This window comes from Lissotriton helveticus, chromosome 9 (assembly GCF_964261635.1).
Source record: "Lissotriton helveticus chromosome 9, aLisHel1.1, whole genome shotgun sequence".
In the NCBI taxonomy this organism is placed as follows: Eukaryota; Metazoa; Chordata; class Amphibia; order Caudata; family Salamandridae; genus Lissotriton; species Lissotriton helveticus.
This window is the reverse complement of record NC_136070.1, coordinates 506985704-507003013: the sequence shown is the minus strand read 5'-3', so window position 1 is coordinate 507003013 and position 17310 is coordinate 506985704. Positions and strand designations below refer to the sequence as shown.

The window sequence follows — 17310 nt, the reverse complement described above, 5'->3', positions numbered from 1 at the left end:
AATTGTTCCTCGCTTGTTTTACATCAAAAGGAGATTTAGCCTTAATTGCAATCAATAATTCCCTCTTTGATTCTCTACAGGATCTGTCGTACCAAGGTTTACTGTGGGACAGATTCTGGGTCTTCTGTTGGGTTTTTTTGGGCATCTTGGTAACCAGTAATTTTAATTCTTTAAAAAATTTTGGTGTAATGGCAGGAATGCAGTTGTTGTTGCATCCTCGCCCATTGACGCCAAATAAGAGCCAAACGTCCCAGCCAGAAGTGAATAGATTTCACTAAGGATATCATTACGGTCCAATATGAGTGGCCATTTCAGAGATCTTCTATTATTACTAATATGAATCTCAAAATTGGAGTTCACCCCTTCCTCAGTTATGCTTTGTTCGACCGTATTATTAAAGAGTAAAGCCTCTAATGTCAAAATTAAGGGAAAATGATCGCTTTCAAATCGCTCCAGTACTTCAAAGTCCAGGAGATTTGGCCAGAGAGGGATAGAGACGATGACAAAATCTAAGTTACTTTTATAAGTATTTCTAGAGAATGTTGGTTTCTTAGAGCTGTCAGATGGTAACCTTCCGTTGCAAGCCCTAAGAGAGTGTTCCGTACATAAACTCAACAATTGAAGACCCAAAGTTGAGCATTTAACTGATTTGACATTCTCTAAAGTAGGGATTTTGTTCGCTTGATCTTCTTCATTGAAGATTTCGCTTAGACACTCAACTGGCTCAAAATTACAATTTAGATCTCCAGCCAAGATAACAAAATCATGGCTGTGATCCAGATTGTTCAGAAAGCAGTCTAATTTTGCAATAATTGGTGATTCTCCAGATAAAGGTAAGGGCCTGTTGTAAATGTTTACAAGGAACAAATTTTTCCCGTTGGATAATATGACTTTTAGCACCAATATGTCTACAGAGTTAGTGGGCACCACCTCAATCTTTACCTTTAGATTTGTTTTCACCCATATCAAAAGACCCCCTGATGCCCTTCCACTTCTAGAGGGAATCGCTTCAATCCCATAAGTCTTATAACCCACCCTATGAGGCACCTCAACTGCCCAAGTTTCCTGAAGAAAACAGAAATCAAAGGATTCTATAAAATTTGACCACTCAGGATCCCTCAGATTTTTTACAACACCAGCTATATTCCAACAGATCATTTTTATCGACACAGTGAGATTTGATGGCCTTTCAGCAGCAGCCCCAGAGATCTCATCAAAATTGGGCAAAGGCACCGCTGGGGGCAACAAGGGCGCTACCTCAACAGTTAAGGTACTCCCCAAGCTGGTCATGGCTAATACCTGTTCTCCCATAACATTTGTATCTTCAGAAACATTCATATCATGGAGTACAGTTTTGCCCGAACAGGGAAGCACATTAATATCAGATACATCAAGCTTAACTTTAGTACCCACATCACCCACAAACATTTTCTTTGATCCCTCATCCCCCCCGAACTGATGGCATCAATCACAATCATCTAGACCGCTAAAGATGTCAAACCTGTTAAAGGTTTCTAGGGGGGTGAAGGGTTTTAGGTGATCCATCCTTCCATTCTGGGGATTATATATTTTGGGCATTACATAGTTCCATACCCTAGGATCTGAAGTTTCCACCGGGTGTGGTGCTTGATACATGTTATTTATGTTCTGAAGTGATGAAGAGTGCAGGGCATGTTGGATACTCACAGCGTCCTGGACGCTTGGATAATTATTTTGTTGTAGATGCTGTATACGCTGAGGAGGGCAGTACTGAGGTGGGTGATATTGAGATGAAAACACCAAAGATCTAGGATAGAAATAGGTGAGTGGTTTGGGAATTATTGTATTATTAGAGGCACCCAACTGCCAGTTCAAAATGAACTGTACTGCATTGGGGTCTCGAAAATTCACAACCACTATATCTCCTTCAATATCTTTAGGTTTGCCCCCTAGCCATTCTAGACGTCGGACATGGGTGATATCCCCATTGATGTGGTTTGCAATTGGCCTGTAGATGCTCAGCCAATGCATAATTTTGTTTTTTAATTGGGCAAAACCCTCCCGCTTGTTTGGACCAAGCACAGGCACCCCTGTTAAAATTACCATGTAGGGTACAGCCTCTGGGGGAAGTTCGGGTAAGGGAGTCCTTCTAGGTTTCCCCCAGGTATGTCTAATTTCTCCCACCTCCCTCACTGGTTTTCTCAAGAGTGTTTTGTTGTTAGTGTTGTCAATAGTCTTATTTGTGACACTTATAGCTGGTTGGTCAACAATTTTAGTTTGAGAGGGCTTGGGAGGAGAATGGTGATGGACCAGTGCTGTTACCGTTTTCCCCATGGGTTTTACAGAAGGTGCAGTCGTGGGTGGAATTGTAGTGCGGTTTGGGATGTGTGTAGACACATGAACAGGGGTCGATGTTGGTTTTGTAGTGATATTCTGATGTTTTTTGCCTATATTATTCCGACCAGGATCGATTACATCATCCTTACATCCTAATGCATGTTCAATCTTACACAGCCTACTTTCTACTTCCATCAGCCTCTCAATGATGCTTGCAGAGTATGATTTAATCAAACTCTCTATATCTAATAGGGTCACAGAACCTTTGTTTACTATTGATACATTCACAACATCACTAGTGTCCATACTATGCTCTTGGTCTAGATGTGGGCTAGGCTGGGATGATGATAAAGGCAATATAGTGCTCCCCTCTGATTCAACATTAGAATTATGTAATGCCTTTGGGGCAGTGATTGCCTTTTTGCCAAAGTCTCTACAACTCAACTTTGGTTGCAACAAGTCCCTCCTTTTTCGCTGTTTCTTAATAGGCGGTGGGCCATAGCGTTTCTCCTGGGGAATTTGTTTTGCAGCCCTGCTACGTGATGTGGTTACCAATGGCAAGTTATCTTCTTTTGGCGTACATTCACTAGTGTCTTGAGAAGATGCAGTTGGCCTGGTCAAATCTAATGAAGTTGACACATTAGGTGTGAGCACAGCTACGTTTAGTTCCAAAGGGTCAGAGTCTAATAGATTAATCAACTCACCAGGTGTTGTTTCGGTGACAATGTCAATCAACCCTATGGCGGGGGATGTTGGCAAAAGAATGGACCCATTCTTCATATTTTCAATCGAGCGGCGACGATCCGCTCACTTCTCTGCCAAAATACTTTCCCTAGCAACGTCAGTTGTGGACTTTGAGAAGTACTTGTCTAAAGTGCCATTCAACAGTACTCCCGCTTTATCAGACATGGGCTGTTCAGATATAACTGAAGACATTTACGGGCAGATGGCGGTGCACACAACCAAAATAGGTCAATGTTATTAACAAACAGTACCTGTAAGACAAAGAGAGGCGCCCGGTCCGGTTTTCCTCGGTTCTCGGAGGGTCTCAGAGGGTCCGCCCTTAGTCCGGGCTTTGTCCCGGGATAGGTCCCGCACACGCGTCCCGCTAACGCGCGGTCAGTCCAGGTTAAATACGATAGCAGGTATAGGGGGCGGAGTCGTGGGAAGAGGCAACAGGTGTGCTTGGTGGAACTCGCACAGCCTGATGGGCCTCGCAGTCCCGTCCTCCGTCGCTTGCTGGGTCCCACGCAGATTCAGACCACCAACGGGGCTCCTAAGTGGCAAAGCAGCTCACAGTGCTCCCAGTCCTTGGCGCATGCAAAGTCTCCTCGGCGAGCGGCACCCGCGGAGCGGGGGCCGCGAGGAGTTTAAAGGCAGACAGGCAAGCAGGCAAGCAGGGGGGCGGAGTCGCGGGAAGAGGCAACAGGTGTGCTTGGTGGAACTCGCACAGCCTGATGGGCCTCGCAGTCCCGTCCTCCGTCGCTTGCTGGGTCCCACGCAGATTCAGACCACCAACGGGGCTCCTCTGCAACAGTCAAGCTCCAGATGATCAGATATACTCATCAGTTTGTTTGCTGGTATATATTCCTGTCTCATTGCTCTTCCCATGAGAATTTCATGGGGACTCAATCCAGTCTTTTTGTCAGGAATAAGTATGAGCCAAAAATCCGTTCTGCTCGCGAAATTTGTGGATTTTCGGCAATTTCGCGATCCGCGAATCTCGCAAAATTGCTCAGAAATTGGCGAATTCACTCGCGGGCGGATTTTGTTTTATTTTTATGGCCAGCTCACTCAAGGGACCAAAGTTACAGGCACACACGGTCACTGGAGGCAAATCTTCTGGCCCTTTACACAGCTGCAGTGTAGGAAAAGCACTATACATTTACCCAACGAGGTAGCACTTACTGATTAGCCAGTAGAAAGTACTCCAGTTGAGTAGAGGTATTGCACAAAACGGTGGCATCTTCGTGGATAAAATATGCAGGGCAGGATTCATTGTGGCACGAGGCTCCTGTCACAACAAATAAACCTCAACAGGAAGCACTTACAATATTATTTATTTACGTGCTAGTTTAGGCATGCACAAAGCAGTTCCCTTGTGTTCATGTTTGGGTGTACATTAGTTTTACGACAATTACTTATTGTTAGTACGTATTGTGGGGGTATTCATTTGAGCAGGGTTCATTTTTGTGACATCCTGCTCCATCAGCAACACATTATTTTCACAGGTTAATATATTTCTTACAAGCCCCTTCATGGGCAGGGCCCCATCTATTTTAGAAAGAATTTAAGTTGGTATCTGTCTGCTAGGGCCTGTCGATGAGTTCTGCCATGCATCTGGTGGTACCATCTTTTTTATGAAACAACAAGAGAGAAAGGGTCAGGAAGACACTCTTATACACCTTGGGAATACTCATACAAATCAACAAAAGAGTGACTAAATAAGCCAAAAATAGAAAAGGGAACAGAGAAAAGGCAGTAAAATCATAAGATGATGAGATTACTACCAACTAGGCCAGAGTATCAGACCCGAAGGGACAGCACTACAGTGGGTGATGCATGCACAGTGTAGAAAAAGAAGAAGAACCCTCAGGCACCCACTGAAAGTCGGTTGCCAGTTGTCTTCATTGGGTTCTTATTTGGAAAAATTATCTCCAACAGTGATAAGAAAGTGAGTTAAAAGGAGCGCGGGCTACTCCCCAAACCTTTTTAATAAAGGGGTAGCTCTGACTCCATTAAAAACAATGGTGGAAGGCGGACATAAAAGAGGTTGAATTAGTTTGAACCAGAATGTCCTATACAAATAAACATACAAAAAAGGTCGACATGTTTCAGCTATATAGAGCCACAATTCAGCTCAGCATTCATCAGGATCAAAATAGACCTCACCTCATCGGTGAAGCACGCTAAGGCGTCACTGGCAAATAAGGCGGGATAAACTCAACAGTTACAAACTTGTATGTAATCGGTGCATAGGAACTTCTTCATGTATCCCCTGCACTTTGTGAAGAATGTAGAATCTATAATACATAAAACACAAGGGAAAAACACACTGAAAAACATTTCCCAATTTAGCTATACATTAGCTTACATTGTAGATTACTATCGGAGTGCACACAGTAAAAACCCACTCTTACCCAGTGTGAGACAGTAACTTCACATAATTTGTACTTCAAACACACTTGTGTAGTAGTTAAATTCATTAAGCCAGAGTGACATTCATATAAGTCAAAATGTCTTAAAAAAACACTGTATCAACTTCGCAGTGTTATTAGCTATATAGTGCTCTGCAGGATATCAACCTCCTTTGGCGTAGATTATCTATTGTGATTAATAGGCCAAGAGGGATTCCAAATATTATGATTAAATCAGTGCCCGTTAGAAATGAATAAATAAATACATAAAATACACCTCCAGAAACGATAAGAAAGAAACCTTTAAGGGATCACACTCACTCGCGCGGAAAATGAGACACGCCTCTTAGGCTCGTGGCAGGGGGAATTCTTCACGCCAGGAGCATCTAGATAAAGATAAAAGACCAGGTCAGGCAAACGTGTCATTCGTCTGCTACGTGTCTCTCTCAAAATAGATGTATATCAATGGCAGCCTCCCGAGACGAAACAAGCAACTCACGCTGTGAAATTAAAATAAATCCACACCGTTGTTTAACTTACTTGCGTCCCGGCGACTGCCCTCCTGTGAACCTGACGTGTCCACATCCACGGCCTGAATATCAGGAGGCCGCAGGAAGGGTGTAAATTTTGTTAGTACGTGACTGACGTTGATCGCGATCACGTGACCGCCGTTCCGTTCTGCAGTCTTAAAGGGGCCAAGCTATTTTAAAATTGTATATAGGTATAATGCCTCTCTCTCTTGAACGAGAAACTTTATCAATCCGACATCGTATTTTAGCATAAGGCCATGTGAGCAAGAGACAAGAACGGCGGTCACGTGATCGCGATCAACGTCGGTCACGTACTAACAAAATCAACACCCTTCCCGTGGCCTCCTGATATTCAGGCCGTGGATGTGGACACGTCAGGTTCACAGGAGGGCAGTCGCCGGGACGCAAGTAAGTTAAACAACGCTGTGGATTTATTTTATTTTCACAGCGTGAGTTGCTTGTTTCGTCTCGGGAGTCTGCCATTGATATACATCTATTTTGAGAGAGACCCATAGCAGACGAATGACACGTTTACCTGACCTGGTCTTTTATCTTTATCTAGATGCTCCTGGCGTGAAGAATTCCCCCTACCACGAGCCTAAGAGGTGTGTCTCATTTTTCGCGCGAGTGAGCGTGATCCCTTAAAGGTTTCTTTCTTATCGTTTCTGGAGGTGTATTTTATGTATTTATTTATTCATTTCTAACGGGCACTGATTTAATCATAATATTTGGAATCCCTCTTGGCCTATTAATCACAATAGATAATCTACGCCAAAGGAGGTTGATATCCTGCAGAGTACTATATGGCTAATAACACTGCGAAGTTGATACAGTGTTTTTTGAAGACATTTTGATTTATATGAATGTCACTCTGACTTAATGAATTTAACTACTACACAAGTGTGTTTAAAGTACAAATTATGTGAAGTTACTGTCTCACACTGGGTAAGAGTGGGTTTTTACTGTGTGCACTCAGATAGTAATCTACAATGTAAGCTAATGTATAGCTAAATTGGGAAATGTTTTTCAGTGTGTTTTTCCCTTGTGTTTTATGTGTTATAGATTCTACATTCTTCACAAAGTGCAGGGGATACATGAAGAAGTTCATATGCACCGATTACATACAAGTTTGTAACTGTTGAGTTTATCCCGCCTTATTTGCCAGTGACGCCTTAGCGTGCGTCACCGATGAGGTGAGGTCTATTTTGGTCCTGATAAATGCTGAGCTGAATTGTGGCTCTATATAGCAGAAACATGTCAACCTTTTTTGTATGTTTATTTGTATACGACATTCTGGTTCAAACTAATTCAACCTCTTTTATGTCCGTCTTCCACCATTGTTTTTAATGGAGTCAGAGCTACCCCTTTATTAAAAAGGTTTGGGGAGTAGCCCGCGCTCCTTTTAACTCACTTTCTTATCACTGTTGGAGATAATTTTTCCAAATAAGAACTCAATGAAGACAACTGGCAACCGACTTTCAGTTGGTGCCTGAAGGTTCTTCTTCTTTTTCTACACTGTGCATGCATAACCCACTGTAGTGCTGTCCCTTCGGGTCTGATACTCTGGCCTAGTTGGTAGTAATCTCATCATCTTATGATTTTACTGCCTTTTCTCTGGTACCATCTTTTAAACAATCTTCCCGGGGCGGCAGATGTTTTTTCAGATGCACAGCACTGCACTGGAATCGTCTCCCAAATAGTTTAACCCCTCCCATGCTCATGACGAGCTCTGCTCGTCATGAGCCACGGTGGCCTCCTGGCATTTGTCGCACTATATTAGTTATCTCATTCTTTCAGTCATTCATCTATGTGTGGTACATTGTTGACAGAGTATGAGACAAGAATGTTGGATAAGAGAGGCACAGGGCTTTATCAACTTTTAATTTCTTATGTGAAACCTTTTTAAAGAGTCAAGTAATGCTACAATTGAAGATGGATAAAAGCAGTTATGAATGAAGCAGGTGTGGATATATCTAAGTGTATAGCTCATTCAGTCAGAAGAGCTATGGCACGTAAGGTCTGTATGATGGGAGGTCGTTTAGAGGACATTTTAAAGGCAGCTGATTGGTCAACTGCTGAAACAAAAGTTTTGTTTTAAGGCTGTGGAGTATGTTACAAAATGTGTTTTGAAAAGGTTTGAACATGCATAATGCTAGCCTCCTGTCCTGACATAAAATGACTAATAGGTTAACTGAATACAGAATTAAGATTTAATTAAAGACAAGGAGGCTAGCAATATCCCACCCACCTATCCCTTCAAGGGGTTGAGGTTAGGAGGTATATGTTCTTTTTTGATCAAGTCTATTGTGAAATGTTGGTTTGGGTGTCATTTATGCTTTTGTAAAGTATATAGATTGGTTTCATATTGTGATTTTGTTTTGCAGATAACTAGAAGAGCATAGAGTCACTATGAAGAATATTACAAGAGCGTTCAAGATCAAGAACAAACAAAAGAGGAGGAAGATGGAGGATACACAGTTTATATGGGACTGAATATTCTATTTTCTTATTGTGATGTTTTAAGTTCTATTCTTGGAGGCTTTTAATGGTTTGCTGCTCAGAAGAAGTGAATAAAAGTTTATGCATTATGCTAGCCTCCTTGTCTCCTTGATTCTTTATTCATTTAACCTACACAAATCATCATTGTGCGCTTTAACTAACTGTCTGTCTACATCTATCTATTCCATAATTTCTGTAGATTAGCTTCTACATGATAATAGGTGGAAGGTCCTAAGAAGCAGAGATTTCACAAGTATAATCCATGACATAAATGTGTCTCATACAAGGTTGGTTGGAGTGTGATTAGAACCAGCTGAATGGAGAACATTGGTTAAATAAACTCACAATTGCAGACAAGAGCCAACCTATAAGAACTTTATGCAGCATGAGCTTGAGTAATTGTTGATCACTGTGCTTTACAAATCCCTGAGATTTGGAGTTAACTAATGTGGTCTTGAGATGGAAGGCTTTGGATACCAAGAGAGAGAGAAACTGGTTGCGGGATACATGAGAAACATGGAAATAGGGTGGTGTAGATTAGCAGGATTGTGCTGCCTTGAGCAAATCTCAAATATAAAGACTGCTTTGACTGACAGAAAACAAATGAAGACACATACCTTAGAATCAAACAGATCACCAAATCAAGCAGCAATATTTTAGAATAAAGTTAAACATGCAGCATTGTAATGTCTCATACACTGCATTCTCTCACTCAACCAAACATAGGAATGTATAGGCATACTTCTAACGGCATGAGGTCTTCTAAGATCCCAAGCAGACGGACTAGATGATAACGATTAGGTTGAGGGTCAAATGATTCCTGCCCCAGTGTGATACACTCCATAAAGATAACCCTAAAAATACCTCATGTAGGTTCGCCAACCAGTCTCAAAGACCTTGCCCAACCCACCATTCCTGGTCCCCTTCAGAACATAACAGCAGGGAAAAATCTAACATCATCCTGCTCTATTTATATTTGCCATGGTCTGTGGCAAACCACCAGACACAAACATCTACAAGGAAATGTGAGACGGGCCAAGTAAATGGAGAAAATATACTGTATGAAAACTAGGGCTATCCCTCACTTCTAATAGACAACCGATCTTTGCATCATGTTTTAGTGGAGTGGTCTCCTGCTAAGTTCACTGGTCTTTGCTCAGTACAGACAGCAGAGCTAGAAGAATGCCTTTGGAGAATGGGAAACTTAGAGAAGACTACCGGGGCAAAGGAAAACAAGAGGGCAGGGAGACACTGGAACTGGGGATTTTCATGGAGAGCGACATTGGGTTGTGAACTCTGAATACAACATCTCTTTCAAAGAACAACAAAAACAGTGCAAAAAATTGACAAACATTTTCCAACTTCAGGGAGACACAGCAATAAGAACCCTAAGCAACATGTTTGTGTAGGAACCAAAATAAGCAACATTATTCTTAGATCAGAAACAGAAGACCCCCCCCAACACTACACTATGACTGCACTGACAGGCACCTACCTATCTGATACAAAAGGTACATAACCCAACACTCCTACACAAAAACACAGCCATGGCTAACGTAGTTTAGTTGAGGCTCATAAGACTCACACTCCTCTCTCCTCCCCCAATAGAGCATCCCCCAGATAAACCATAACTCTTACGTGGTTTGGCTTATAGGGTTACATGGTCTGCACCTGCAAAACACCATTAATCTCACTTGAGCTATAGGAAGTTGGAATGCCTCTTTAACCCGCAGAACCCTCGTCAGGCAAATTTATGGTTGCAAATCCTCATCTCATGCCACCAGATTATGATGCACAACGAGGTCAAGGGATTTGTGATTGTTGCATTATACAAGAGCTACTAACATGAATTACAGTCAGTCTTACCCAAGCGCTACGTTTCCAGAGCCCAAGGCGGCGAGGCATGGTCATAAGGCATGCTGATTTCCTCACCCTACGGGATTATCTCTCAGCCAGTAGAAATACCAATGCTTCTACAGGCTGAATTTACTCCCCCTTTACCTATGTCCTCTTAGAACTGCTGCACCCACGCTGGCCTACTATGTTTATACTGCTATCTGTGAACTCATATTTTAGTTTGCATTTATTTATCCTTGTCTCACATCTGTATTCCCCCTTACTGCTTTGGGCGTGTATTCCCAGGTTGGGCCAAATAGCAGAGCAGAATAGGATCAGGAACAAGAGAAATCCAGCCAGATAATCCAACATAAAGCCCAGAAAGGAAAACAACAAAAGGAACAAAAATGTCATGTAGAGGGACGAAGATCTTTTTGAAAAAATGGATACAAATTAATTGTGACACAGCACATTCACTGTCTGTGACTTAAAATGGGTGAAACAGGCCACAGGACAGGTGTTGTCTTCTTTGAAGAGTCTTTAAAATTGGAGACAGGCTGGTAGGGTTGGGGCCAAGTCAGTAGTTATCTTCAGGCCTTGCTGCATGGCTTCTTCTTTGTCCCTCTTCTTCATAGGTTGCAGGAATCCGATTTTCAGGGCCCGAGGGAGCCCCCTAAATACAAAATTTTTAGGGCATTTCAGGGTAGTAGTAGGCAGGGCGAATGGGAACTTTACGTGGAGTAACTACACCCACTATCTAATTCCACCTTTCTGTGGGAGGGGGCATACACGTAGCACTGATTGGAGGTGTCCCCTCATCTTCAAGATGGAGGGGATGGAAAAGTGTGCTTAAATTTGCCTCATCCACCTGAGAGCTGGAGTTGGCAAAGGTGGGCACACCTCCTAGCCTTTCTAAGTTTTCTCATCGGTTTTCCCACCCAAAGTGGGGGTGTAAACCAGGGGGTGCCCTCTGCTGCTTTCATCCAGTAAGTAACCTCTGCCACCATGTACTTTAATCATTGAGTTGCAATGGGGAGAGGGTGTGGTCTAGCGGCTAGAGCGGTGGACCTCAAAGCTGGGGAACCGTATTCGTGTCTCAGCAGGGACACTCAACAACCTGTGATTCTGGGCAAATCACTTAATCTCCCCGTGCCTAAAAAAATGAATGTGTCGGTCTGTAAAGCAACTTGTGCTCAAGGAAAGTACTCCGATACCTGATACCTTTGGGTTGAGTTTGCACTATATAAATCTTAAAGAAAAAAAATGTAGGGCATGTGTTTCAATCCTGGTAATGCTGCCTTTAGACTTGACCCTTTCTACGTCAACAATGGGGTACTGATAATGGCAAAATGTTCCACTTTAAAAGAATTAATAAGATAATGTGCAACAGAACACCATGTATCTCCCCGTAGGAACACCCTAAATGTATGACCTTCACCCCCTTGCACAACCAGTCTAGGACCAAGTGCACAAAATCTAGCAAACTATCACACATACATCCCAGCCTTAATGCAAGTTTGAGTTGAGAATGTGAATGGGCAATAAAGATGCCTTTAAATTTTATTTTTAGCTTGTCACAGGTGCTATGTGCTCAAGAATAGAGGGCAAATGTCAGGCTGTGCCGTCTGACAAGTTTCTACTTATTCCCTTAATATGTGGATTGGTGTTTACAAAAGACCCTCACTTTGCAGTCAAATACAGAATAGTAAAGTGGAATAGTTGACAGTCTTGTTGTGGTGACAAAGGGCATGTGAAAATAAAGGCTGTAAATTGTCCATTTTTTTGTAACACACACACACAAACTTTTAAAAACATGTAAATCAACTGTGCAAATGTTTTAAACCATTTCAGAAGTTAGAAAACCACAAATGGACTTGTTTGTAATTCAAAAGTTTGCTGAAAACAGAGTTTTAATAGGAACAAAACAATCCAAACACTTAATTTGGTGATGTTGAAATGATACATATTTGCTGAAACCACATTATTTGTGCACTATATAGTTTTATCAGTAAAACTGCATGTTGGCATTTTGCTTCTATTTCAAAAGAAAATGTTCTGTATGTAAATGACAGTGCTTCCTTCTGACCTACAATAATGCCTCAACAATGTATACAGTTTCTTGTCTGTAGCACACTTCTGTGCATCAATGAGAATCTGCAGTTTACAGCTCATAGAAATGAAACGGCCCAATCAGTATACTATTTCTCATATACAGGTAAAATAAGGAGGGCTGATATATGGCTAGTCAGGACATTACATTAAAGTAAGCTCCTATTTAACCGTTCTGGCCCACATTAATACCCTAACACTCAGCAGTGTGCAGCCAATTATAGCTCATGCAGGCTGGTTAATAACTCTCTTTTCCTGCTTAATCCTCTTACACTCACACAAGACCTGTTCGCTATGGGTCTTATCCATCACTCAGTACTGTGCCAGCCCCTAAACCAATCATCTCCTGCTGAACAGACGTGGAATACCTGAAGCGATCTGGCACATAAACCTGGCCACTCGGAGGACTGCGCTCTAGTCCAGCACTGCAGATCCCAATTAGCTACATTTTATTCATGCTGCTTTACATCTTACAAGGATGCACAGATGTTCCTAGTCTGAATCCTTAATGAGTTCACTCAAATCTAATTCCCATGCTGTTTTTTCCTTATATGGGCAATTAATCATGTCCCTCTGTCAGGCTTTGTAGACTAACATAATGAGGTGACGACCCTCACCCCAATTAAGCTGTCCCCCCCAGTGTTGAAGGCGAAGAGGCAGCTTGGTATGTGCTCCTTTACAGTATTTTCAAATTTGGCGTACTATAGAAAATGCCCCTGCCCCACTGCAAAGGTGTCCTGAGCCTCCGGAAATGTGATGAAGACCTCACGGGGACAAATCTCCCGCTACCAAACATTTGCCATCCCTCCACCTTGCCATACACCATCCACGATCTATAGAGTGAAAGGGTTTGAGATCCCATAGAGGCAAGTTCCTATAAGAAGGTGGCCTTCTCAATATCATTTTACCACCTTCTCCCATATTCATGCAGTATGTTTTCCCAAATAAGGTACTGAAGAGAGCCATCCAAGATGGCGGACGTGGCAGTTCGGGCTGGACTGTTCCCATGAGGCACAGGGTCAGACTGATTTGCATATGGCCATGTCTGAACTGGGGTGGCAGAGTGGGCTAAAGAACGGTGATGGATTAGACCCAGATCTGTTGACTGGCTGCGAGTGTTTGATTGGTTCAGATGCTCCGTCCATCACCACCCCCTTTCGTACCACGGACGTGGCTCCTATAGCCTGCCCGACAAACAATATCTATCCTGGCCATGGCACGACAGGAGACCGTACGGCCCCATAGGGGACTCCCCACAATCTCGACGCACCCATGTCAAGTTCAAGTTCAAGTTTAATTCCACTTTATTTCGATTAATAAAAATCATAAAAAGTAAGCCATACAAATCAATGTGGGGTTACATGGTTACATTTAAAAACAATTAAAATGTATTTACAGTTATAATTTAAAACTATTCATTTTTCAAGTTAAGTTAATATATCTACACCAACAGAACCATTTAATCCATCATACTGTGTTTTCTGCAGCGAATAGAAGCAACAAAATAATTTGCCACACCGAACATAGTCACAGAGGATTCCATTAATTTTAAATATAGCAGCGCTGGTTTAACTTGCAGAAACCCCTTGTCCTTTAGTAATGGAAGAATAAACTTTATCCTGGGTAATCTGTAATAAGAGCAGAAGAAAGTAAAATGTATTGTGTCCTGCAAGGAGTGGCCGTCACACTTACAGGGGGCCGCATCCTCGGGCCTGCACCAAACTTTAGAATCCGTTAGCAACAAATGAATCTGATTAAATCTAAATTTGGTCAGCAACCAGCGGTGGAAAGGGATTGTCACTGCGGTTAGGTACAGTTGAATTGATAGGGATGAGATTAATAGGTAATGATCCCTTACCATAGGTTTTCTAAGTTGTACCGCCTCCCGCTCCTGTTCTCTGATCTTAATAAAGTTGGTTTTGACCCATCCTATATCTGCTTTTACCAAACCAGCTGGATTTGTAAAAATTTCTGGCCGCCCCAGTTCCCTAGAGGTGGTTTTAATATAAGACAGCCACTGGATATTCTTCCCTTTCTCCAAATGCATGCAATCCCTCAGAATCGCATGGTTTATGGTGAGGTTAGAATTCAGCCAGGTTTTTATCCATAACAAAATAGGGGCCATATTTATTATGTCTCCAATATAGCCCATCCCTAGCTCTTGATGAATTGCGTAGTTGGGCGCTGATTGGGGAAGACCTAGGAGTGCACGGAAAAATGTATTCTCCTCTACTTGAATAGCCTCCGAGTGTTTATACCCCCATACAGTGGCCCCATATCTTGCTATTGCAATTGTTTTCGCCCTATAAATGGATAAAATTGCTTCAATAGGTTTCCCTCCTAGACGTTTTACGAAGCCTAGTATAGCAGCAGAGGATCTTCTTATTGCATTTGCCTTGGCTGAAAATTGTGGGGCCCAGGTGCCTCTGTCATCGAATACCACCCCTAAATAGGTAAAGACCTTAACTCTAGAAATATATCTACCATTACAGTAGAAGGGGTTAATACTATTTTTTCTTGCTCCCACAGTCATGACATGCGACTTTCCGTTATTAATCACTAGGTCCAGTGATGTCATGAAATCACCAAAAGAATTCAGTAATCTTTGGAGGCCTAAAGGAGTCCGTGCCAATAAAACGCCATTGTCCACGTAAAGGAGTACTGGCATTGAAGTTCCTCCCATACGCGGTATGTCAAGTGTAGCCTTACCCAAGGAATCTTCTAGTGAATTTATATACAGGGTGAATAACATGGGGGCTAATATACACCCTTGGCGTACCCCTCTACCTGACTTAAACCTTGTAGTACATTTGCCCTCCTGTGTCATTCTTATTGAGGCATATAAGTCCCTGTGTAGCTCTGCCAGGAAATTTACCAGAGGTTGATCCAACCCTAGGTCCATGAGCATAGTCCACAGCCTAGACCTGTTTACTAGGTCAAAGGCTGTGGACAAGTCCATGAACCCCAGGTAGACCGATCCTCTAGAGGCAACCGTATATTTGTTTAATATTAAATGCACGTTGAGACACTGATCTTCAGTGCCTCTACCGCTCTGAACCCAAACTGGGCGTTGGACAGAATATTTTTCTCTACGACCCAATCTTCTATTTTTGCTAAAATCACTTTCCCTAGAATTTTAATGGATGAATCTAGGAGCGATATGGGCCTGTAGCACCTAGGGTCCCCTCTTTGGCCCTTTTTAAACACAGGGATGATGGTTGACCGTGACCATGTGTCTGGGAACCCAGATGTTATTGAAGCATTAAATACATTTGTTAGTAATTTGGCCCAGAAATCAGGATTGGCTTTATACATGTCCGCCGGGACACCATCGGGCCCAGGTGCCTTTTGACCCGCTGTATTCTCAATTGCCTTCCTAACTTACTCAATCGAAAAAGAAAGTGCTGGCCACCGAGGATTTAAGTCAGCTACCACAAAGGGTTCTGATTCCAGATTACTGCCATAGATACCTTCAAAATGAGTTAACCAATCCTTCTCACTAATGTTAACTTCTAGTGTGCCGTTCTCAATACCAGAGAACAATGGGTTGTTAACAATAGCCCAGAAACTGGAGCTGTCCCTCAATGTCGCTTTATCCATTAGTGCTGCCCAAGCTACCTTTTTTATATCACTTTTGCGAGCCTGCACTATGGTTTTATACTCCCTCCTAAGTCTTATTACTTGCAATTTATCCCTAGGGGTCTTTTTAAGGGCCCCTATGAGTATACTATGAGATCTGGAACACTTGCTGTCAAACCATCCCTTAACCAAGGGGTTTTTTAGTCGGGTATTTACAGTGAGTTCTTTGGCCACTAGGGCACAAATGGTTTCATATGAGGTGATTTTATCCATCCCCATACTAGAGGAGTCCAAACAGATATTTAACTCAATGCCAGCTTTCACATTTATGGTATTAAAGAAGTCTACGGGAGTTACTTTACTCCATTTTATCCTCCTCCCTTGATCTTTGGGTAATAACGCAGTTTCTGCTACTATGTTGACCGTTCTATTAAGGATTTTGATACTATTATCCAACTCCAAGACTACCGGATTGTGATCACTAAAAGCTGATAACACAGCATTATAGTATATCACAAAACGTAACAATCCCGGAGATATGAATAATCAATAATAGTTTCAGAATTCCTAGCAGAATATGTTACTACACGGTCGTTCCTATCCTGGAACCCAGGTTCATACAGATCAATATTTGAAATAAGACCCTCCAGTGCTTCACCTTTTGGGCAATGTTCAAAATGCTGGTATACTGAGTTTACGGGGCCTTCCCTATCTTCAAACTGACAATTTAGATTACATAAATGGATATTAAAATCCCCCATCAAAATATAATGTACAAAAGTGGATTGATTCTCCTTGTATATTTTTTAAAACAATTTCCAATGAGCAGAGATGCTCATTTTGCGATCCATCTACCATGGAATTATAGAAATTAATAAGCAAATCCCTCCCTCCCAGCTTCTTTGTGATCAACTCAACGCCTATTTTCTGGATAAAATCGTTACCATCAAGGCCAACATTCCACCACCCTCACTTGCATTTGTCGATCCTTCCCCCCCCCGCTGTTCAATGCCCTCTCACCTCCATTCCCCCCTTACTCAGGAATCATTTCTGGCGATCCTTCCCAAAGTGAAGTCGGGGTCTCCGGCGGATGTCTGTCCGGCACGTATCCTGCAGCAAATTTACTCCTGCTGTCCTGAACCCCCCGTTGTCTTTCTCAACAGCTCCCTAGCACAGGGTGTAGTGACCCCTGCGCTAAAGGCAGCCACTATAGTACCCATCTTGAAGAAACCTGGCGCGGACCCTTCCATCTTGGCCAACTATCGCCCCATCTCCTTGCTGCCCTTTTTGGGCAAGGTGATGGA

General features: G+C 42.5%; 1 protein-coding gene and 1 pseudogene across 2 annotated transcripts in view; one reads left to right on the top strand and one right to left on the bottom strand.

Moving 5' to 3' along the window:
- DHRS7 (dehydrogenase/reductase 7) overlaps positions 1-17310 on the bottom strand; it is a 797588-nt gene that overhangs the window by 649193 nt on the left and 131085 nt on the right. The gene's annotated exons all lie outside the window — the stretch shown is intronic.
- LOC144783206 (coiled-coil domain-containing protein 71L-like) overlaps positions 9464-17310 on the top strand; it is a 35252-nt pseudogene continuing 27405 nt past the window's right edge.